Below are 24,572 nucleotides of genomic sequence, written 5' to 3' on the forward strand. Positions count from 1 at the left end.
TTGCCACAAGCAAGCGCAACAACGAAACGAAAGAATCAGGCTGTGCAAAGGAGCAGCAGCAGCAGCAGAGAAAGAAAGCAAAAAATCTAAAATTATGACCATTGGAATCAAATGCCATAATCAAAAATGAATCAGAGAAAACGAACGAATCGCTCAGAATGGCAACATGGCAACGACGGAGGAGTGGTTCAAACGCAATGGTCAGCACCAAATCGGCGAAGATAATTTATTAATGTGTTCTGATAGCGAATATTCGTCTGACAGCTTTCGACTGACACTCGATTCATAATGGAACCCCGGGGACACGAGGGGCTCGATTTTTGAGAGGGAAACGATATTCAGGAAACGCACAAGCGAGAAGAGCGGGATGGTATTGGCATTTTTGGGAAGCTTTTTCCAGCTCATCCGCTTTGCTGTGATCTTCGTCCACGAAACATGATCAGCGATGGTTATGGTGTCTGTGAAGAGAGGAGGTTGAAGGAGAATCTAGCGTGAAAGAAGTTTTATAGCATCACGCGAGAGAGAAGAGGTAAAATCACTCGAAGGGATTAGATCGATATTTCAGATAACAGGACAGGCCAGGTGCAAAACGGTACGCCGTTTTCAGGCGAAGTGTCCATTCGGTAGATAATTTCCGAAATTCCTTCACAAATGGCCCGGGACAAGAATCGACACCTCATTCCAGTGTGAATGTGTGTAATGGTGAGCAGAGAGAGAGAGAGAGAGAGAGAGAGAGAAAGAGAGAGCGATTCTGTGCTTCCCACATTCGCTCGAGGCGTTTCCACTCCCTCCGGTGTGATAAGAAACCTTACTTATTCTGGCTGGTGTGCTGTAATCGCGCCACGATCTCTTGGTCCAACCGATGGAAATCACTCCCGTGCGTAACATTACCCATTTCAGCCGGGTTCTGATTACCGGCCAGCCAGCCAGCCAGCCAGAAGCATCGACGAACGTGCCCAAGCGAAGACCATCAACCAATGACATCTGTCATGTCAAGCGCAACCGAACTCGTTGCCATTGGGTGTTTTTGGTGGATGCGTGCATGGGCTCGATCACCATCAGTGCCATCTCCAGCCGTGCCTGTGCCTCTCCTTTGCCTGGAATAAGTGTCCGAATATGTAGCCGTGCGTGACGAACATGCATCGCGTCTCTGATGGGTATTTTATTACAAACCAATTCCTCCGTTTCCCCGTTGGCAGCTTCTTCCTCGATCGTGCGCTCGATCGATTCCGGGAAGCAGCAAGGTAGTTCGGCTGGGAGGCTTAGACGATTCAGCACACTTTATCAGACGTGACGCGAGCATCTGCTCGATCACGCATCGAACATATGCAACTATGCAGCACTGGGAATGCACAGGAAGGATATTGGCTGGTCGTAAATGTTGATCAATCATAATTGGACACACGGTCGCTGAGAATGGGAAAGGATGGTATGTTGAAAATGAGCGCATTCAGGCAAATATGTTCGTACCATATTTTGGGATGGTAATTGTATCGCCGTTCTTTGTGCTCCACCTCAATACATGCTGTTTTTGGAGCATTGGAGCACTCAACTACGGAACCAGACTCAAACTTTGGATCTACTTTGAGTACTTTTCGAGGTTTGCTAATAAGTGAACGAATGCCTCTAGTCGAAAATCGAATTAAGCCTTCTTCAATTTAGCTCCTCCAAGACCAATTTTTACTTCAATAACGCTATCAGCAGCGGGGAGCAGATGGAATTTATCAAACCAATGCTTTCCTTTTATCAACTACTTATTGCTACCGAGCAAACGTGGCCTCGAGATAGGTAGAGATAAACAGGGATGAGATTTCCCCAACACCGACTAAGAATATTCTCCCTTTCTGCTGGGCCAACCATACCAATACGATTCGGAGACCGCAAGGGTTGGCCAGGTGTACCAGAGAACCCCACATTGCGAGTGCGTGCGTCCCGTGCGTGTCCCGTGTGCTTTTCAGGTATCGGCATGTTTGCATCGGAAGGTCAAAGACCCCGCGGCATCATCGTGGTCGTCGTCGTCGTCGTCGTCGTGGCCATCTTCGGCGATTCGTAAGATAGGAGGTGGCTCCAGGAGGGCACAGGAGGGACGCAAAACTGTTGTGCCGGTTTTGCGCGCGCGCGCGCGCTCGCTCGTCTGCCAAACTGTACGGCCACGTATCTTGCTGAATGTTGTTGTATCATTACTTTTATTCTCCCTTTTGTTTTCTCCTCTTTCACCCATCGAAAGAAAAATTTCAACTTACACACACGGGTGCGATCCTCTTTCTCGTTCTTTCACTCCTTTCTCTGGAAGCCAAGCAGGGGAAGAGGTTGATGTTTTCTTTCTCCCTTCGATGCACTAAGAAAGCTGCTGGAGGGGTTGAGTGGGTTGCCTGCTTTTTGGGGCCGGTTATTGGCTTGGGGTGTATATTTTCCCCCCTCTGTCTTTGCGCTCCTACCTTGGCACTACCTTGACTATAGCCAAGCGGGCCCGAATCGTTCCAGCATCCCGAAATAAATAAAACTCACCAAAACGGCCAGCTAGCGCGCCAACACGACGTGCCGACGTGCTTGGTGCAGCTTCCTTCGGCAAACAGTGGGAGCAAAGGTGCGGGAGAAGAGTACAGAGAAGCATTGCCAAGCAGCCCTTGCAGGAGAGGAGCAGTGGGCTGGTCGAAACGGCTCGCCAAAGATGCGCGCAAAGTATTGCGAACGAACGAATGAGATGAAGATAGCGAACGACTGGAGCGACACGACGGTTTGCCTGTTGGAAGGATGTTCTAAGCCAAAAAAAAAACAACGCTCCCTTCTGCTACAGCTCACCTGAACCTGAAGAGGAGAACAAAGACAAAAACAAACGCAAGCCAAGCGCGGGATTTCGCAACACGCGCTCACATTTGCGCGGACTTTTGCGCGCATGATAGACGCGCGTACGCGAACAACACGTTGGTGATGGCATAATGTGTGACTTTTGTTTTTTAGATAAAAACAAACCGAGCAAAATGGAAATGAGTATTAATTGCTAAATTTTAATTCATTGGAAATAACTTTAAATAATAAAAATCTGAATTAATATTAAATTCGTTAGTTTTTTGTTCATGCAAACTTAGTTCTTGCTCTAAAAAGCTTAATTAATAATACGCAGTAGAAAATGCTTTCCTCTCAATCCACAGTGGCAGTAATTCTCCTGGCAGAGAACTCCGGCCTCATTGCACAGCCACCGGGTGGCACAAACACAAACTCAACCGTGCGAGATAATGTGGAACGGTCATATTTTGGATGTCAACCAGTTATTTGCATATCTTTACCTTAAATCGCTATACATTTTGTTGTTTTTGTTTGTTTTTTTTGCTCATTCATTCGTTCGATTTGCTTTGCTTTCTGCGGCTGATTTAATTTTTACTTCGCACATCCATCCCTCCTACCCCTCCACAAGACCTGAGAGCCTCAAAAAAGAAGGAAGCCCGAAGAGTTGTGTTTAACTAGGAGCGATTATTTCAACGTGTGATATGAGATACAAAAATAAAACAAAAAAGGGCACCCATCAATCAACAAAGCACCAAATAACATCTGCTTCTAGTTAAAGCTGTTTATGAGAATCGCTAATGCTTATCCTTGAAGCAAGCTTTTTTCCTCTTGATTCAATTAACTGCGCACGCTACTGGCGAGCAGCCACGGTATGAATGTAAAAGCAGAACAATCGAACCACAGCTAAACTGTTTTCACTCATAATAACGAATAAGCTCATAATCAGCTGCAAAAACGAATCTTGCTCAACCGACTCAACAACAAGGCAACAGCGGAAGGGCGATGTCGACACGGAAACAACCCATTATTCGTTGTTTAATTTAATAAGGAAATGTTTAATTACCATTACGCACTGGTACCGCTTTTGCTCTGCATGCACACACCGACGCTGTTTCACACCATTTTTTTTTACATTCGTTCGTTGAGGGTGAGCTGAGGGTGGGGAAAAGAAGATTGCATGCCCTTTCGTCATGGTGTGCAGTTGTAATGTTTTGATTGAAACATTTCCAAGATGTACTAAGGTTTTGTTGTGTGTGTGTGGTAATTATGGTCGATTTTGCTTATACTTTCAAGCTTGATTGCTTTTTTTGCTTGTGCATGCTGATTTGTTAATCTTCTGTTTGTGTTAATGTTAATTGAAATATGTTTTTATGCTTCAATGAGTCTCGATTGCGTAGATATGCTACCCAAGCCGACGGGGTCTCCTTTTGAAATGGTCGTAGTTAGGGGGAGTAGTCTAAAGAAAACAATATTTTTTAAGTTAGGGCTTGATGCCTTGGACAATCGTAGGAATGTGGCCCAGGAGTTATTCATGTTTAAATTGTTGACTGGTCTCATCGATGCTCCTTACTTGTTGTCCTCTTGACTTTTTGTAAAAGGATTATGTACCAAGCAGAGTTTTAAGACCCTGACAAATTTTAGCCATTGACCACCGCTCTCGTCTCTACTGTGCTAACGATCCGTTGATAAGTATGTCTAAAATATTCAACGATTGCTATCGTGTTGTCGATCTTTCCTTTGTCCTTTTTACAAAATGTTCTAAAATGTGACGTGATTTTTGGTGCTCTGCACAAGTATAGGTCTAGGCTTAAATATTTTATGTAGGTTACGGAAGCCAGATGAAATTAATTTGGTAAATAAATAAATAAATAAATAAACATATAAATATAAAAATAAATAAATAATAATAAATAATAATAAATAAATAAATAATATTTTTATTACTTCTTATTTACATTAGTAAGAAAAAATATTTTTTTTAAATCATTGTATCTTTGTGTTTTAGTGGTTAAATTCACAAATAATAACTTCTATTATGTTGCAAGGCTAGGCTCCTAAGAAGTTTTACACCAAAACTGAAATAAACATAAAAATAAGCTTATCTTGATAAGAATGATCTAACAATCTTAATACAACAAATTGGAATTTTCTTATATATTTTTCACAAACAAATGCTTGTCCTCATTGTTGGTTATTGAAAGGTCTTTTGATTGATTTAACATTACACTCATAACCTTTTGGTACCTGCTTTTGAAAGTTTTTGCAGTAAATTCTTGCAACTATCTTTCCAAAACAATTACCTAAAAGTTTAGTGACAAAAAACGGCCCCAACGTGGTACGACTACAAACAACGCCACGAACGCTAATAGACTTCAATTTCCTGTCCGTACTCACAGCCAACGCACAACGCGAAATTGTCAAAACACAGGAAAAAACAACCATCTTTTTCTTGAACCCCCCCCCCCCACCTTCCCCACCCTTCCTATCTCTCCAACGCCATCCTTCCTTCATCCCGAAAGGAAATGCATGCATAAAATGAACATTCACCACATCCTGGAAAGGAGCAATTGCGTGAATGCACCGATTTGCAAACCCCGTAATTCGATATTTAAATTCGAAAGAAAGTTCCATTCTTACCGCGCTCCTCCTACATCTCCTGCCTCCCGCAACCAAAAGGGTGGCGACCCCCATTTCTGCATACTTCGCGGACTTACGCCGCGAGGTCAAACCGTCCCAAATGGCAGCTGTAATTTTGGGGCCCGCCAGCGCTTCAAACCCACCGAAATCGCATCAAAAGCCGATTCCCGTCCAACGGCATTCCTGGGGTGGCTTTTTGGAGAATGCACCGCCCCGTCCCTCTCCTGCTGCTCCAAAAGGGCAAACGAAGGTAGGAAAGCTTTGCGCTTCCCTTGCGATGGCAGCTTGCGGTTTATTTTCTTTTGCTGCACAGTTTTTTCTTTAACCGAATGAGGACAAGGATTCCGATGCGCGCGTCTACGGCCAACGCGACGTCAAGGTGAGCGCGGAACGGAATGCCGTACACCTCTAGGCGGCCGGGCGAACGTGAAGGACGACACACAGCTGCCTCCCAAAAACAAAAAGGTACGAATGCAGATGATCTTGGCGCAAGGCACGGACAGTGCGGCCAAAAACGCTACCGTTTCGGTCCCGCTGACGACCAACGAAATGCCCCAAAGTTATGGCCCTTTCAGTGCAGCTAATCACAGTTATTAAATCGTGAAAGCGCACCATGCATGAAGTGTCAATTAGGATGCCGTTGTTGGCTGACGTTTGCTGACGCGCTTTTTTTCTCTCTTGTCCTTTTTCCTCTTCTTCTGTTGCCTCTCCTGCGTGCCAAGCGGCCGTTGTCGTTAAACCGGCACCAACAGTAAACACTGCCCAGGTCCTCGCTCCGAGCGATCGTTTGCAGTTGATTGATTGAATTTTGAGTGTTTTATCAGTGCTTTAAAAGCGCAATAAAGCTTTAAAAGCCACCCTGCCCGAGAATAGTGACGCTCGTACGTTTACCGTTTCATGCGATTCGATTCTGATTACCCCCCACAAACACAAACATAATTGCACACAGCAACACTGTAAGGACGCCGTTTGTCCCACATACGACACCCGTTGGCTGGGACTGTCCGTGCTGAAAATCTCGTAAAAATAAAGCAATCTTTCCATTAAACCCAATGGGGATGTATGTAGGACAGCTAACCAGATCGGCTCCCTTGCGACGACTATCGACCCTTTTTGCGCTGCCTCAGACACCGAAACGCTTTTTGCCAGACCGGCTGGAGCCTGTGGCCGGGGCGTTAACAGATCGTTTTAGCATCGAAATGCTCTTTACGGTTCATTCAATCGAGTTCGTCGAGGGAAGCTTAACGGCATCAGCCCGAGTGCTTGTGTGTGCACTCCTCGTATCCCTCATGGCACTCGCAAATTTAAAAAAAACTTTCCTTAATCCCAACCCCCAGGGATCCGCTCCCGGACATACACAACCCCAAAAGGGAACGCATCCCTTGGCCCACAGGCGGTACAAGAACAATGGTAATAAAATGAAATGAAATAAATCCCCAATCCCGAGGCTCGCGTTTTAAAAGCCATCGCTCGCGTCGCATTGCTGAGAGAGGCTCTTCACGCCTTCCCCGGGGTGTGAAAGGGTGTGAAAAGCATTTAACGGTCTCGATTTCCTTCGGTCTCCGATTCGTTTGGTTATGTTAAAAAAAGAACAAAAAAAAAGCTCGATCGAGACCTTTCGGGAATGACCCCGAAATCGACACGGCAGAACGGTTTTAAGATCGTTTCAATGTTTGAAGGCTGCGCATAAAACGGCGCAACCCTCACATTCCTCCACCTTTGCCAGCCACGCTAGGAATGGCCACTCCTAATTCACCGCACCGCGCCTTCCCCATCGCTTCCACTCTAATTCGCTCCATTGCCTTGTCACGGATAAGCTCATTGTTGGTAATTTGGGCTGGGATGTTGAGGTGAGAATGGCATTCCAATACCCGCGGGATACCATTTGCGATTTGTCGTTGTTTTTGTTCACCCGTTTTCTTCTGTGTCTACACCAAAGTCTACGTGTGTGTGTGTGTGTGTGTGTGTGTGTGTGTGTTTGGGATTTTATACAAACAATTCGCTTAAAATGAAACCATCCGACAACCGATAGTATCGGTCGAGCTAGTTTTGTGGTACAGATGCAACCGAGATAGCCGAAAACCGTGAGGTTTCCTGCTCTATGAATCATTGAAATCTTTTGATCTGCATTGTGCCACACACATTGGCGGTGTTTGTACGGCGACGGCGACGACGACGGCGACGTTCCGAGTGACCTAATTCCGTCCTGAAATCGCACCCCCGGATGGGATTCAACCGTCCCCCAAAAAAAACTGCCTCTCCCCACCCTGCCCCCTTCAGTTCAACACATTCACCCGGTTGTGATGCAAATTCCTTCCGCAGAAGGCGAAAAAAGAGGCCCCAGCTCACCTCACTCACACCGTTCGGTTTTATGGGACTGGTGAGCTAAATTCATTTCGCACAAGAAAAAAAAAGTTGTCTTTCACGTCTCATCTGTTATTTTGTCTTGTTTCCCCTCTTCTCTTGCTTGGTCTCCTAGCAGGCTCCAGCATTAGCCGAAATTTTTGGTTCGAAATGATCTAACAAACAACCCTGCTGCTATCGCCAAATTCCATCTCGCACCAAACCGTCTCAACCCCAAAATCCATTCTCCTTCGGCAGCCAAGCAGCCAGAGACCCCAAAATAACCATCCCTCCTAACCCCTACCCCTTTCTCTCCTCAGCTTATCTGCGCTCGATCGCGTGCCAGGCGCGATCAATGCCCATTAGGAAATATTATAAATCAACAGCTACGAATAAAATCGGCCCCAAGAAAACGATACGCGACCTAAGACACAACGGCCCCGGGAGAGTCCCCGCATTAAAATGGGGAAAGCACCATCGAGAGGGTGCGGGCGCGCGCGCGCCCATACGCGGGCTACGATCCGATACCGAAACATGTTTAAAGCTGGCAAAGGGTAGCATCTTACGGTAGCACGGAAAACATGAGATCGAACGCGTACGATAAGGCTGCGAAGGAGAGTCGGGGGATGCGAAAGCCATATATAACGCTGCTGCCCGGTCCGGTCCCCGTTGGCCGGGGAGGGAAATGTTGTCCCGGCTCTCGCGTCCAAAAATATGCAAAGCAAAAACGGATCGAACTGCGATGTGTGCGCGATGAAAAATATAAAAAAACACCACACACACTGCGCAGCAATGGAGAGCGGCAGGCGCTTCGAGGCTCGACCTGAGCTATGGAAGAAGCTCCCCCTGCATGGGGGGCCAATATCGTTTCTTCGGTAGTTTTATCCCCCCAAAACCCACGGCCATATTTTTTCGGTAAACGCAAGTGAGATTTTGTATTCCCTTTACGTTAATGAGAAATTTATACGACGAAAAGTATCGTAACGTTACCGAGCGTATCGGATATGGACAGATTAGGGCTGCTTTCGTATTAATGATGGTAGAGTGGCGATAAGAGTTTGGGTTGAGTGATTGCGCTTGTTTGTTCTTCGCATAACTTAACGTGCTAATGAAGGGGAAATTCCATGGAGAAGTGTACGTTATCATCTGCGAGGGTTAATAATCTGAGCTGATGCCTTAGCATGGTTAACTGCGTGAATATTCTTTCCCACTCTCGTTTGTCCGCATATTTCAAAAAGGATTTCCTTGTATCATCTTAGGAAAATAGATCCATGAAATGTAGATAGGTCTTCTATGGTTGATGAACTTTACGGTTTTTATGATTAAAAAAAGGACAATTGAATGAATTTTCGATTGTGTCTATAGGATCCTGATTATATTTTAGTTCTAGAAAAATTAGCATTTTCGACATTTTTAATCCTTCACGAGCATCAATAAAAACGGAGTTATTTAGAGAACTACAAACAATTGTAAAGGTATTGGATCGTAATAAAAATTTGATTAGTTTGATGATTATTTCATGATAATTTCATGATTAAAGAACAATTCAAATAATCATGTAGGTAGACATGTTATGACTGTTGCGTGCCTTTGTAACATCAATAAGAACAGATCCACATGAAAATAGGAAGGAAATTGCTAAAGTATATTAAAACTCCTCTATCTAAGCGAATGTTTCCAATATTGTCGGTACAGTTTAGAGATAAATTTGTGAACTGTAACAGAAACTATTTCACAAATTTTCATTTTGAGCATGATTTGTTTCGTTCTAAATAAAACTCAACGACTATACGGCTTGCAGGATAAAATGCGTTACAAAAGTTGTATCTCGTCGTAACCCGCTCCCAGAATGCATAACAAATCACAGCGACTGAACGATTCGCCTGCACTTATCCGCCCCATATGCAATCAAATACGAAAAGGTCCGTGTGCGTGTGTCCGTTTTGAGAAATTCCTTGCATTCCACATTGAACCGTTTTAAAGCGTTCCACAGATTGCTCCCGACACGCACTGGCCCCTTCCGTAGCATTAGCAATGGCGTTCTCCTACTTATCGACCACGCACGCTCTCTGTCGCACATCGTGCCCTCTTGGCATGGCGAGCTTCATTTGCTTCGCTTCCCGTGCGGGTGTTTGCGGCTGGGGGAGCAGGAGGCGGTGAAGTGCAATTTGAATATCGCCGTGCGATGCACTTAAGCGAGCGAAAGCGGCCCCGCACGCTTTGGACGCGTATGCCCTTTTGGCGGGTGGATGGATGGCGCGCATTCCACGCTCTAAATTTACTGCTTATTAGCTATCTCCTACCTATCTACCTATCCGCCACCATCCATTGCGGTTGAACTCGATCGAACAATTTATTGCAATCGTTTCCCTTGGTAGCGTTGAGCCCTTTTTTGGGGTAGGTGAAAATGGATATTACTGACGGCAAACTAAATGTCCCTCATTTTTTAACTTTACCTCAGAAGAGCTGAAACTACCATCGCATGGAGATTGATATGATTTTACTAAAGAGTTTTGAAGGCGAAGCGTAGTGTAGCATATGTTGCAACTTAAAAGCAATGTTAAAGTCATTTGAAAATATATATCAGAGGTTCAAAAAAGACAAACGTGGCTCACCATTGATCTTAGTCATTTTACAATCTACGATATCACCAACCGAATGCTAATCCTCTCTGTCATGTAACAAAGTACGATCCGTCTAGGCGTATAAATCCTTCATTCAGGCTTCGTGGCTGAATACCTTTAAGAAGAAAAAACACAAACGGCTTTAAATACATAAATTCTATCACTCTTCCCTTTTCGATCGCATTTTCTAAGGAGGATTTACTTTTTTTCCTCCGAATTAAAGATCTTCAACTGTTGCTGGATCTTCGCTTTTCCCCGCATTGCTAACGCTAGATATGCTTGTGGCACAGTTATGCCATTCTTTACCAACCTACACACAAACCTGCACGCGATATCCTTTTCCCCAGGAGTTGCTCGATTCAATGGTTTCAAAATGTATCTAAAAAACACACACACACACACACACGATCGACACAACTTTCGTTTGTGTCTGCTCTTTTTATGTGTCGTCGTGTGTATCGTATTTGTGTCGTATTTTTAGCCACCTTCGCTCTACTGTCGCGATTTTGTTGATTCCCATTTCTTTCCCATTTTTTACGGTTTTGCTGTCCGGCAGACACACATACAAAAAATACCACGCATCATAACTCGCGCCGGGTTTTTTGGTACCTTTTTTTCCTCCGTCCGATGCCAACAATGTTGCGATTTGGCCCGAGAAGACAGGGGGGACTTTCAGTTAAAAGGCTACAGAGCTACAAAAAAAACATGCGCAAAAAAACACACACCGACACAAAATCAGCTTAACATGCCAGAGAGACGCTCGATACGCCTGGAGACAACTTTTTGCTCCTATATTTTTGCGCTTCAAAATTGGCTCCACAAGTGACAATGTTGAGGACGCGACATCGTGTCCCAGGACAGTGCGGCGGGCATGCAAGCAAGCAAGCGAACCCCCCCCCCCCACCACCAACATAATAAATAAATATCCCAACATACACTCTCGGGCAAAGTTTCACACTTCCTTCCACAGTCGATTCGATTCTTCGCCCGAGCGAAATGCGCAACGGAACAGTGAGCCGTGAGCCGGTTGCGCAGCCCGCCCGAAATCACAACAAAATCCCGCCAAGCTCTCACCTCCATGCAAAGCATCGCACGCGCATCATCGCTGGGTGTTTGAATATTTGGAAGTTTATCTTTGTTTTTTTTTTTCAAACTCCATTGGCTTGCAGGGTTGTTTTGCTGTCGTTGTTATTTTATTATTCTTGCTTTTTCGTTGCTTCTCCAGCTTCAGTGTCGCCTTTTATGCTGGTTTGGCATCGTTTGGCTGGCGCGGTTTTGGTGTAAATTTACATACGTGTCAGGCCGGTTCTTTTTTGTTTTTGTTCGGAAACCATGGACCATCGCAGATGCGACGCAGATATGGAAAGACTAAGAGGAGAGGCTGTCTTGGAGTAGCATGGAAAGGAGCAAAACTCGCACACGCGATCATTCAAGCTCAGTCGCGGCTTGATTTCAGTCCCGGTGTGACTGTCGGTGAATGTTTGTGTGTGTATGTGTGTGTGCGTGTTGTGGGTACTTTAAATTCCACCACAACGCTACGATCGCAATGGATCGTCATTTCAAATCGCACCGACACGAACGCCTAATGCCGTCGCTACGCTTCGCTATAAAGTCTGAATCATCTCCACACTCAACTCATTCTACAGCCGGAAACTCTCTAATCTTTTAAGCTTCACCCGTGCGCTCCCCGATGCCACATCGTTTCCACTCATTAATTCTCCAATTCTTTGGTGCTGCTTAAGGGGGTAAGAAAAAACCACGCCACGCAGCCGAAAGAATCTTCTTCTCCCAGCGGTGTCTTTCCCAGCGCCCATCTTCTGACACGCCAATTTCCACATTCCAAGCCACCACCACCACCAGTCACCACCAGTCACCACGGCAGAAGTGGCAAGAGAGTGTCTTATCATTTGACGAGTTAAATCATGGCCCTGTCTCCCTTGCAGCGTGTGTGTGCGTGAGTGGATGCGTCGGGGTTCCCACTACCTTTCCTTCAAAGATACATCACCAACACCCTTTTCCCTTACTTAAATACCGACAGCAGCAACAGCAGCAGCAGCAGCAAATGTTTCGTGATAATTCTGCATTCCAACCGAACGCCATCGGTGAACGTTTCGTGTTTTTTTTTCTCCAGCTCCTTTCCCGATGCTTCAAGACGTCCACATTCCGATGGTGGTTTGTGGCCACTGGTGGAAGGGTAAGGATCCTTTTGCTGCCGCCACACGCTACATCGACATCAGCGAGCAATGACAATGTTGCAACCCGCCGGTGCCTCCCGGGCACAACAACCCGGCCCGGCTGCATTGCGAACCGGCACACTGCTGGGGGACTTGGAGGGGGGGGGGGTGTGAGACGAACAACGAAAAAAAGACCAAAACCGGCGCCTAAAAAGGCGCGTTCAGACGCAATCCGTTTTCGATTCGCTAGCGCTAGACATGCGCATTAAATGTGGATTAAAACGGGACCCTCGGTGACCATACACGTGAATCTTATGGGTGACGTGATTACTGGGTGGTTTGAAAAAAAAGTAGAGTTAGACCGATGTTTTGGAGGGTTGGAGGCTTTGGAGTATTAGGGGCAGGGTTTGTGATATAAAATTTGAACTAGCACCTCTTTCTCGTATTTTAATCAATTTATTTATCGATATATATAAAGTGCCATGTTTTTACGACTTGTTTGCAGCGACCTAAATCATATTGGTGTTTTTTTTATTATTTTTTTTAATAAGTACTGAAAGAGTAAATTATAATTTACTAAAAAAAGTGTTGAAAAAAACAGTAGAAAAGACATAATTAAATGCGTCCTTTTAATCATGCATTGTACATACTTATATTTTTGTATAAAGGTTAACTATAAATTTTATTTTTGCTGATTATGAACCATACTCATGGAAGCATTGGACAGAGTAGCTAATATTCTAGAAATCAATTGAAATATGTTTACTAAAATTATATCTTAATTATCTTTTCATATTAGTTTTTCAAAACAGAGATGCAAAATATGAATAAATTCACACTAGTCTAGTCTTTTTCAAGGTAATTTTCTTATTGCGAAGAGATCAAGCTCTAAGGATTCTTACGCGTTGTTTTTGTGAACAAGATAATTCAACCTTAAAACATTCAAACTAATCCTAAAAACCAAAAAATTTCGTATGAAAATAGAATTGCCAATAGAAAAACCTGCACAGTTGAAAAGAAAGCATCAGAAAATAACTGTTAAAAAAAACAATCATAAAATTAAACAAGTTTACCCTTTGCCCGATAACAAAGACGCTGCAAAACAAAACAACATAATAAGCCTGTTTTTTAATTAATTTCCATAGTCATTGTTAGCTTTATTGCACTTTGAATTATCCTGCCTCGTAAAGTGAACATCAACCTAACAAGCTGCAGCAGCAGCAGCATCCGAAGCATCAGTCAGGCCACAGCACCCCACAAATCACCCCCAACGGATCGGATACGATTACGATCAATGTCGTCGTCGCTGGCAAAAAGCAGCTGCCGTCTTCCGCATGCCAATGCGCAGGAAAGCTACAATGTTCCAACACCCCATCACCCAATCGACCATGGTGGGGGATGTGGGGGAGGTACCCCAATCCCGACACATTCCTTGCACCACCTGGCCCCTTCTCACCTCTTCGTATCATTCCCCCCCCCCCTCCCTTGCCATCCCATTTCTTTGTACACTGTTAATGATATGAAATTTAATAAGGACTCAGCAAGGGGGCAACCCTCGCCGTGCGCATGGAAATACGCCAGCCGCAGAGGTCCACACCCGAAAGGGTCTGGTAGGCCCGTTCCGAGGACGTTTCCACCCTTTCCGTGTCGCAGAAGAAAACGAGCGTCGAAGGTCTGAAGGAAAAAGGGGGGATGTTGTAATAAAAATACCACACCATAGCGATGGTTCAGCGATGGAAAACGGCCGACGGTGGTGGAAAGGGCAGGGCGGGTGTTATATGTGTTTATCCGATTCTGCTACCGGTCCATCATAAAACCGCCTCGCTCGCGTCCCTGGCACTCCAGCTACTCCCCCACTGTAATGGGTGAAAAGGTTTTGGGTGAAAGAACCGTTCGGGAACGAGCGAGCAGGGGTTGGCGGTTGTTTTTTTTCTTTTTCGTTACTGTTGGCTCGTGTGTTTATGAGCCTTCTCGAACCCGAACAAGGAATTATATCCCCACGGCCACCCGATCTTCGGACCGTCGGTTGGGCAGCGGCCCCCTGACCATCGAAACGCAACAGGGCCACGATCATGTTGCAACATTGTCGTTAAAAGCAGCATAAAAACTGCATCCGATCGACACGATCGATGCGAGGAGACACTTAAAAATATCGCTGTAATAATAAAACAATTTTTTCCTTTCCTTCCACGCCATACATCAGCGGTGTACTGGCCGGCCTCTCCTGCCTTTCCTGATCCCGAGCACGGCAGAACATCACCATCGTTTCCAGTAACCTTTTTTTTTGTAGGTCGTAAGCTCACTTTATGGGCAGATCATCATTCACGCCAACCCGGGGTCAATAGCACCCCAGTACCCCGCATGCGATGCGAATGGGTTTTGGAATGTTGGCCCTTTTATTGCTCGTTTAGAGCGCGATGCAAAACCAAACCACATTTACGGTGCGCGATAACAGAGCGCTTGCCCAGCGTCCGTCTAAAGTGCACACCTTGTACACCTTCTCTTGCTTGCAAAACGATTTTTGTTTTTATTTTATTTTCGCTCCCATCCCTCCATTCCATTAGCATTGCAGCAGTGAGCCTTAAGTGCACAAAATTAATTTCCATTTGTCGCCCGCCCCGATTAGTCGGACCGGCTCTGTTTGCCTTCTATTGGCCGATGGTTGATGAGAGTGTGTGTGCCTGTGTCTCCTTAACTTTGTTTTTCCGCCACGATAATTATACACAGTGGTAAAGGTAAATGAATTGTCTCCCGCCGAAAAAAAAAAACAACAACGCCACTTGCCCGGATCTGACCGGCGTGGTGCACAGGCCAAGCTTTCTACTACTACCGCGTGACCTTAAACCGAAACCGGAGACGCGCGGAAAACTTTCCTTGCGCAGTTTAATTCGACCATCACCATCCCGGCTGTTGTTGTCATCGGGCAACATCATCATCATCACCACCATCATCGCACGGCCCAGACTCTCCTTCATCAGCACCGGAGGCCTAGCTGTGAAGGTTGCTGTGAGGTGTGTGCGCCTTTTTTTTATTATTTAGTTTTTCGTTTGTCCATGGCACAGAGAGTTAAATCCTCTTCGCGTCTTCGCGGCGATAAAAGACATAAAAGAAATAAATGATGTTTTCGTCTCCGCGTTCGTCCGGCGCGCAAGACAGTGTCCTCCGGATCGGATCGGAAAGATGATGACCATGTCCGGGTGTCCGTCAATTGGTTAGGCTCTTTCGCGCCCGCTGCTCACGCCTGGAATTTGTTTGCCTTTTGTGCCACTACACATCCCCACCACTGCCAGGCACCGTATCTTGCCCACCGACGCAGGAAGACCGAGCCGGCCCCAGCCGGCCAGCGGGCTCACGATGGAATGCCGGCGCACAGACACCATCGTCGTCGTCGTCGTCGTGGTCGTCATCGTTGGCGTTGGATTCCACCGGCTGGATTTGCCGTGATGACCTCGAACCCTTTTGCGGTCGAGGCCAAATGGGGGGATGATTACCGAGGGCCGAATGTTTTAGAGCGAGTGCCTTGTGCTGGCTGCATCGGCTGCCTGCGGGCAATGGTTTTGTAGCAGGGAACAGTTACCTAGTGTGTGTGTGTGTTTGTGTATGCTTTTTTAGTTACGATTCATTTTGTCTGCGCCTCTTCGTACAGTGTCAATCATGCGCAAGAAGAAGGTCACACGGACATTATATGTGTGCGGAGTTTCTAATCGTTCCTTTGATCGGGTGTGATCATTCAGCTGAAAAGGAAAAAAATAACCTTAAGAGAATACTGTCATGGGATGTCATGGTGCTGTAAGAAAGTGCAGGTGGTATGGAAATACACAATTTAATGTTAAAAAGTAACTATGCCGATTATAGCTATTCCAGGAAATCGAAAATTGACTTGTTCGTTGTTCAATTTTAATCATTATACTAATTTGTGTGTAGTTTGAATACTGAAATCTCTTGTTCTTGAATAATTAATTTGAATACTAAATTCTCTTGCTCTTTCCAAGCCCATTACGCTAAAAAAAATCTCCATATTCTTATGGCAAGCTGGAAAAACGTGTGTAACATTGTTTTCAATTGATAACAAATGTCAAGAGTTTAATATTCCAATAATTTACTTTCTGCCTTTTCATTTTATTGTTTCTAAATTGATCAAAATTAAATTACTTACTAAAAGCGTTTATAGAGCGTTGGAAACAAAAAAATGTTAATGTTTTCTTTTTATACACTTCGATACACTATGACTATGGATTAACTTTCTGTCATACTGAAGAAGTCATTAAAACAAGAAAAGCTATAAAATACTCCCTATGCATAATCATAGTAAATTAGCTGTTTGTGTCTATTTATAAGTTTAGCTTTATTTACTTATGCATATAAATATATTAGAGTGTTTATAAATTTACATTTATTTAGGTGGCGGAAATTCCCATTCCCATGAGGCGGAGTGCATTTAAAATAATGCTACCGAACAATGCTCGCTGAAAGAGTCTATGCCTGAACAAAACTACAATTTAATGAACATGTCTATATAATCCTCGAAAGCCCTGTATTATTATTGTTATTATTATTATGACAACAGTTATTGTGCCAAAGAAGAAGAAGAAGCTAATTATTATAGTTTTTCTTGTTAAATTTTTCTTATTATTTAAAAAAATAATTATTATTATTTTAATAAAAATAACATTATCGGTAAAAACATAAGCAATAAATAGAAACAGATCTTGGAAAATACAAACCCTTTAAGAGAAGGCCATAGCAGTAAACTGTCTGATATGGGCTCAAGTATCTCTAACACCAAGTACCCTGTATACAGGACTGCCACTCCTAATATGTGTAACACAATTAATCATAAATATGTTAGCCAACAAGTTAGCCAGGCGATGACTGGCTGCACTCCTAAACGAAACGTCGAACAACATCCGCCGTAGAATGAGCACAAATATTTACACGTGCAATAGGAGTCATTCACTCGCGTCGTATTCATTTCCATACGGGGAGCAAACAAAAACAAACTCGGAAACTCACTCGCCAGCAAAACAGCCGCTCGCCGGTCCTCATACTTCGCCGTAAGCGAAATAAAAACGCGGTTGCGAGCCAAAACAATGCACTACATTCCTTGCAATGGCGCAACAACACCGAACCGGCCAGGAAATCGGTTGTGCGCAAAAATCGTTTACCTTGGAATCCGGTATGGAATCTCAAAACTCTCCTCCGTATCGGGTGGTAGGAGAGCGGGGAGAGGGAAGAAGACCGCTGAACCGATGGAGAAAAATGCACAAACCAAAACCGAAAGAATCGATACGATCGGATTCGGCATCAAAAATTCGCCATTTGCTGAACGAGCGGGAAGGAGCGTGCGGCCAATAAGGGAAAGGAACCATCTCCCGCAGGAACGGAACAAGAACGTGGCTCACAAACACACACACACACACACACACGCACACACACACACAGGTTGTATGCACATCGTACGCCAGCAACGGCAGTGGATGGAGATGTCGAACGACGTGCTCCATCGCGCGATTGCCCCGAGATGTTGCTGCTGATCAAATAAAACAGGAATAAAAATCCTTTCCCCCACTCGTTACACCCGCTCTACATGGGCGACATGGAGGACGGGGTAACGGGTAAACCTTCGGTTGTAGCCACAGGAAAAGCGATAAAATTCCAGCGAACGCAATTTCCTACCCATAGATTCCATCGCTGCTGGAAGGCTCGACGCTCGGACGTTCCAAACCGCTTCGTGATAATCGAAGGAAAGGAAATCCCTTCGACGACGACCTACACACACACACACACACACACACACACACACACACACACACAGACGCACCGTAGTGGGGGAAGAGAGAGGGGAACCCATTCCAGGGGATCGGATCGCGCAAATACGCAGCCCGGTTTTGTCGTTCGTCGCAACAAGGGCACGCCAGAAACGGAGGACGGAGCGGATGGGGGCTCGATCGAGCGAGAAACTCGGATGCGAATCATAGTGCAAAGAGAAAAGAGCCAAAGCACACATACACACACAAACACAGGCGGACAGACAGCGATTTACACAGCCTCCAAAACAACCAAAACTCCGGAGCGCAGCTGCTGCTGCTGCTGCGAAAGCGCGCCACAGATCCCCTGCCGAGGATCGAGATTCAGGAAACATAACCCAACATAAACACGGCTTGGCGACTACGGGCCCCAAAAAAAAAAAAAAAAAAAAAAAAAAACGAGGGAAGGTAGGCAGGGTCCCGGCGAAACAGGCACGGAGTGAAGCGATTGATCCGAGCACCCGGGTGCCCAGGGTGCGCAGGGTGGACAGGGTGGATCATCATCCAAAAGCGCTCGGCAAGAAGAGAAACACAAAAACTGCGCCACGATTCGATCGAAAAATGTAACCGAATGGAGAGCGCGAACAACAACGAACAACGAAAATATACAAAAACGCACACCGATGTATGTGTGTGCGTGCGCGTACGTGTCCATCGAGTGAGCAAACCTTTGGTGGTGGTTGCTGGTTGGCTACGAACGCAAACACGAAGGAATGTGCCGTGCCAGAGGGAGGAGAAGGGCCAAAAGAAAGCTATCCTAAAGAATGTGCCACCACCTGGAATGGAGGCACGGGAAAGGAGCTGGAGTGGCCGGGGCCGGGCTAGGGAAGGACGGGGAAGGCTCCGCTCCGGGGCAAGCGCAGACGTGCACAGCCAAGGTGATAAGGATGAGAGGTGAACATTTGCAACTGGGGGCAGATAAAATCCGCCAAGTATTTTGCTGAACAATTGGGAAGAAATCCCATAATATCGGTTCTTTTGTCCTCGAACCTTTCTTTTTTACGTTAAATAAATGTTAAAGTGTAATTTTCAACCATACTGGTAATATTTTTTTAATTAAACTGTTAAAACGATCCGCTTTTGTTAATAAAACGCTTCTTGTACGTAAACCACACTGCCCATCGCTACAGAATCATCCCCTAACCATCCTCAACGCCGCTTGAAGTATTAAACTATATGACTATAAACCAACTCCAGTGGCAAAAACCGGTTTTCACGAGCTCGCCAACGCTCGAAATCGGTGCGATTTTCCCTCGCTGGCGATCATTTTTGTAAGTCGTTGTGAAGGTTTTTGACGTTTCGAGCGAGGGTTTGTGAGGGTTCAAGATGGCCGCCAAAAATCGATTGTGTTGGTGGACAAAATTAAATGGTCAAAAGTAAATACACTCCATCACTCCCGCACCTTCTCCTCATTGACCCGACGGGGTCGTACAACATTTCATGTGTGTGCCATTGTGTTCGCTCCGTCGTCTTACTCGTAACATGTTACGCTATCGCATCAGCTGATCCCGGTGGTGGCCTTTTATATATAAGTATATATAAGTCTTCATTTGCCGGTGATCTTGCCGCTGAGGCAATCGAGGAAAGCCGGTATTGAACATTTAGCGGAGCTCTTATTAATGTATTTATTCCATGCCGGTTCTGACGCGGCCATTCGCGTGCCATGCCGATTGATGGTTACTAAGCTATATCTTACGATTGCTCTGATCTCAAAGCCATTACACATTTCTCTCCATCTCTTTCCAACTCTTTTTTCTGTCTATTTCTCTCCCTTTCCCTTGTCTGCTCTAGGCGTTTGTGTGTGCGTTTTGTTTTTTCACCTATCTCGCTCCAACGGAACGCTCGAATCCAGTCGATTCTCTTTGCCGTTGGTCACGTTTGCTGCGAGCACACGTACACGGGAGACACCATGGAGTTGTGCACTCACAGGCAGTATCACAAAAAAATCTGAAGAATGTGTTTTGGTTTACTATTTCTAATCGGATGATTCTAAATGGTGAAGAGTTACATGCAATTTTAATGTTATAAAGATTGTTTGTTGGGGTTTTTGTATTCCTAGAGTTCATCGTACAGTCTATTTCGGGTACATTAAATATAACGTAAGCGTAATAGGTTTTCTAAGCACGTATTCTTAAACAATTTATCACGGAAAAAAATGCGTTAATTATGTAGCAGACATGTGTTTGTAAATAGGAGAATTTCGAAATAACATTCCGAACTACCAATTTTACCTGGCGTCTCCACACAGCACACATTTTCGTTTAAAAGGCATTTCTTATAAATCCCCAATTGTTGATCACTTTGGAACAAAGCTCGAAATTTTTGTTCGAAATGTTCTACTGCCAGAAAGCCTTAAAAAATCTAAACATCGCCACGAAATGTACTGAAACCACTGGCGGAATGCTGTCGATGGCCTTTCTAAACCGCATCCCACCCAACGGCAACTGTAGCGATGCTTTTGCTCCACAGGACGGAACCCAAGAGTGCAATTTCCCTCCATAGTCTGAGCTGTTGTATTTTTTTTCCTCTTGCAGCCACAGCTTTACATTTCGCCTGGCCGATTTGTGACTGTGTGATTTTTTTTTTATTCGCTCATTCATTCCATGCCCCAGCCACTGCCACCCTTCCACGGGCAATCTAAACCAGCGGGGCCCTTTAAATGGCTACGTCGAACGTTCCAAATCAGCCCGAAATGGCTCTGTGTGTACGGGCGCAGGATTTGGAGGCTTCGCATAGCCACCGCAAAACATGGCCCGCACATGGGCGGGTTGGTTGAAAAAATGTTACGAGAAGCTTTTGCTATCTAAAACGAAGCGAACAGAGAAGGGAGGCCGCGGGCGGGAGCATTCGATCAAATCGAAGTCCACAAAACCCCTGCCCCGCCGCTCTCTTGCCACCCATCATCAAGATGCCTTCCGCGACTTTACGGTGGGGTCACGCGGTAAGAAAGACCCAGCAAGAGCCACGCAGGGAGTGAGCGAGCGAGAGAGACACTCTGACTGATGGCCATGGGACGGTCAGGCGTGTGAAGAGGGCAGGAAGAGCAGGCCTGCAGCGAAGTTCAAACCGCTGAGGTTGCATGCCAAGCATCCCACCAATACACGGACGGGCCGGACCGGTAACCGTGGTTGCAGGTAAAACGCGAGCCCCGGTCCACGATCGCTCCGAAGATCATGTCGCGCGTCCGCGCGCGCTGCCGAAGGTGAAAGAAAAGCGAAGCTGGCAAAAGAAAATAGACAGAAAATAGTTAGATGCTTGTGGAACAGCGCCCGACCTGGGCAGAAGGAGGCTGCAAGGCGAACGTGCTAGAGATAAGGGTGAAGAGAAACACACGGCGTGCGGGAGGTGGAATGGACCCGATGGAATGGGTGGTTGATGGGAGATGCGACCGGTAAGAGCGAGCGAGAAACACGAGCGATAGATCGAGCGAGAAGCAGAGAGAGATATAGCGAGAGAGAAAGAGTGAGAGAGAGAGAATGAAAGAGAGCCAGAGAAAGAGAGAGATAAAAAGAGAGAAAGAGAGATGGAAACCCCTACCGGGCAAGCGGAGAACTGATCGATGGAATATGGTGCAGGCGGTGTAGCGAGCAGCGCGGTTGCGGCAGGCCAACATTCCAGGCAGGGCAGGGCGGTGTGCAGCATAAAAGGAAGGAAAGAGAAGCCGGCCCAACGACCGTGCGGCAAACGGAGAAGCTGCTACACCGCTGTGTGTTTATTGCTGTAAGATTCAGCATACATTTTTCAGCGGTTGGCACGCACACCAGCGCACGAGAAACCAGTCTCGGAAACCACGCGATCATCAACAGCACGGCAGCGGATTCCAAAACGTGCGTACCAAAGCAAACCGAGCGACAATTACGCACGGAAATGTAGCACCACGCAATGGAGAGGAATGCGCGATGAATACTTAATAATTATAATGTTTCAAAAAGTTTTTCTATAACATCCACTTTTCAACAAAACAGAACAAAACTTTAATTAAATAATTTTTCAACAACCACACTAAACCACATCGACTGTAGAATAAAGCGCGCTACGCACTGTAATACCTCACAACTATACAAGGCTTCTACCCCGCGTGCAGCTGCCTGCCGCACGCTGCCCGACGCTACACCAATGCCAACGATACCCCATGGCAGCCATCGTTGGTGTGTGAGTGTGTGTGTGCGGGCGCATTCCAGCGCAATGGCGACGGACACGCAACAAGATGGCTTGTGGAAGGGGCAGCGGGTGCAGGTAGGGAGATAAAGGAATGGTGGCAGCCGTCGTCGTCGTCGTCGTCGTTAGCTGTTCGGACCCTAACGAAAATATTTCCAGCGCGAACACTTTCAATCTGCTGGAGAAACTCGACCGCAAAGGTTTTCCGCTGCGTGAGCTCAAACCGAGAGACCGTTCGCTGCGTGCTTACCCCTTTTTTGCGCCCCCTTGGAGTGCCTGTGTGTGGGTGTGAGTGTGTGTGTGTATACGTTCAAGAAGTGCGAGCAAGTGAGACACGCTACCATTGCTAGAAACACGTACAAGTGAGACCAAAAATTGAGCCGCGGCAGTAGCATCAGCAGCAGCAGCAGTAGCAGCAGCAGCAGTAGAAATAATATTACCGACAGTGAACAATCGATCGAGCACGTTTACTCGAACGCGTTGTCGCGTTGTTTTCTGAAGCGTTTAGCTATTCGCAATTCAATTTTCGCTAAATAATCCCTCCCGGCAGAGTGGCTTAAAAGTGGCTGGCTGAGTGTAGTGACGGTTTGGTGCCGTGACCAGGAAACGCCTAAGCGAAAGCAATCAAACGAAGCGATCTTTGTACAATATAAGTTCCACAAGTGATTTTACACGCATTTCTCGAGCTGTGTATTGCATTCGAGTAAAGCATACAGGCAAACAAAAACCATCAACCAAACACCTCAAGTGAGCAAAGGCTGTGCGAAAGGAACGGCCCATAACAGATACACATAATAGCAAAAGGGCATCGCTACGGCCGAGCAGGCTTGCCACATGCTGTGCTGTGCCTTCATTTCTGTTCCTAACATTCCTGACGCTTTGCAGACGCGTGTACGCCGTGGGTGTTGAATAGTGCATGTACGCGTCGTGTCAGAGGGGTTCTCTGATTTTTTTTTTGTTTTGTTTTTCCTTCCAAAACCCTCGGCTGCCTGTGTTGCATCTTCGCTTGAACAGCGAAGGGCAGAAAAAGAAGAAAAAAAACCGACAACAACTGCCTGCAGTTGCAGCAAGTGCCCCCGTTTCATCGGCAGGATCGATCGGCTGTGGTGTATGTGTGTTTGTGTGAGGGTAAAGTCGGGAAGAATTCCATTCGCTGCCCAACGGAGTCCCGGTTCCCATCTGGTCCGGCCGAGACCGGGTGTGCTGTGCCGTCCTCTATGCAAGGAGTGCAAGTCGAAAACATCGCTTCGAAAAAACAACACCAACCAACGGTAAAACGATCGTGAGAAACAGTGTGTTTTAGAGTGTAACAGTGTGTACTATGTGTATGGTTTTTGTGGTAGGAAAACAGAAAAATACCACCGTCCACGTTAATCAACCAGGGCAGTGAAAAGTTCAAACAAACCAACCCATCAAATCGTTTCTTAAATTCAAGTTTTGTTGTGCTTTTGTCCTAACTTCCGATCCGATCCGTGATCGTGTTGTGCGATCGAATAAAACGTGTTGGTGGGGTTCAGTGTGTATATTTGCGTTTGCCGGGGTCTGTGTGCGAGGAGGTTCAACAGTGCAAAAAGTGTGCCGAATACGGTCCAGTGTCATAACCGAAATCGGATATCCTGGGTTGCATAGCAAGTGAATCCATTTGGGGGGGCGAGCAGATAATCGAAATATTCGAAAGCGGTGTCGTCCATAAATCTACATAGTGCTCGTCTTGATTCAACAAGTTTTATCCAAACCTCAAACTAAACCGGCATCTGCTTTGCAGAAAGATAGAGAGAGAGAGAGCGAGAAAGAGAAAGGTTTTTGGTTTTTTTTGCTACCTTCTGCAAGTCGCAACAAACCAGAATACAGACATAGCATCCTTCAAACCGAGCTCTCCGAGAATCGGCCGACACATCTCCTATTGGATTGGTTTCTTTACGTGTGTCATCTTTATCCAGCATCAATGGTGAGTAGCTGAAACGTCTTTTAACAACCTCGACAAACCGCTTTCGACATCCACTATGATATGAGGGGGGAGGGTAGATTCGTAGCCATAAAAC

General features: G+C 45.8%; 1 protein-coding gene across 1 annotated transcript in view; it reads left to right on the plus strand.

Annotated features, from left to right (window-relative positions):
- The first annotated feature begins 22,479 nt into the window (after nucleotides 1–22,479).
- Nucleotides 22,480–24,572, plus strand: part of LOC121597825 (protein expanded) — a 48,100-nt gene continuing 46,007 nt past the window's right edge. Inside the window, exon 1 of the mRNA XM_041923988.1 lies at nucleotides 22,480–24,478. The gene's annotated coding sequence lies outside the window, so the exon portion shown is untranslated. The remainder of the gene's footprint in view (nucleotides 24,479–24,572) is intronic.

This window comes from Anopheles merus, chromosome 3R, assembly GCF_017562075.2.
Source record: "Anopheles merus strain MAF chromosome 3R, AmerM5.1, whole genome shotgun sequence".
Classification (NCBI taxonomy): Eukaryota; Metazoa; Arthropoda; class Insecta; order Diptera; family Culicidae; genus Anopheles; species Anopheles merus.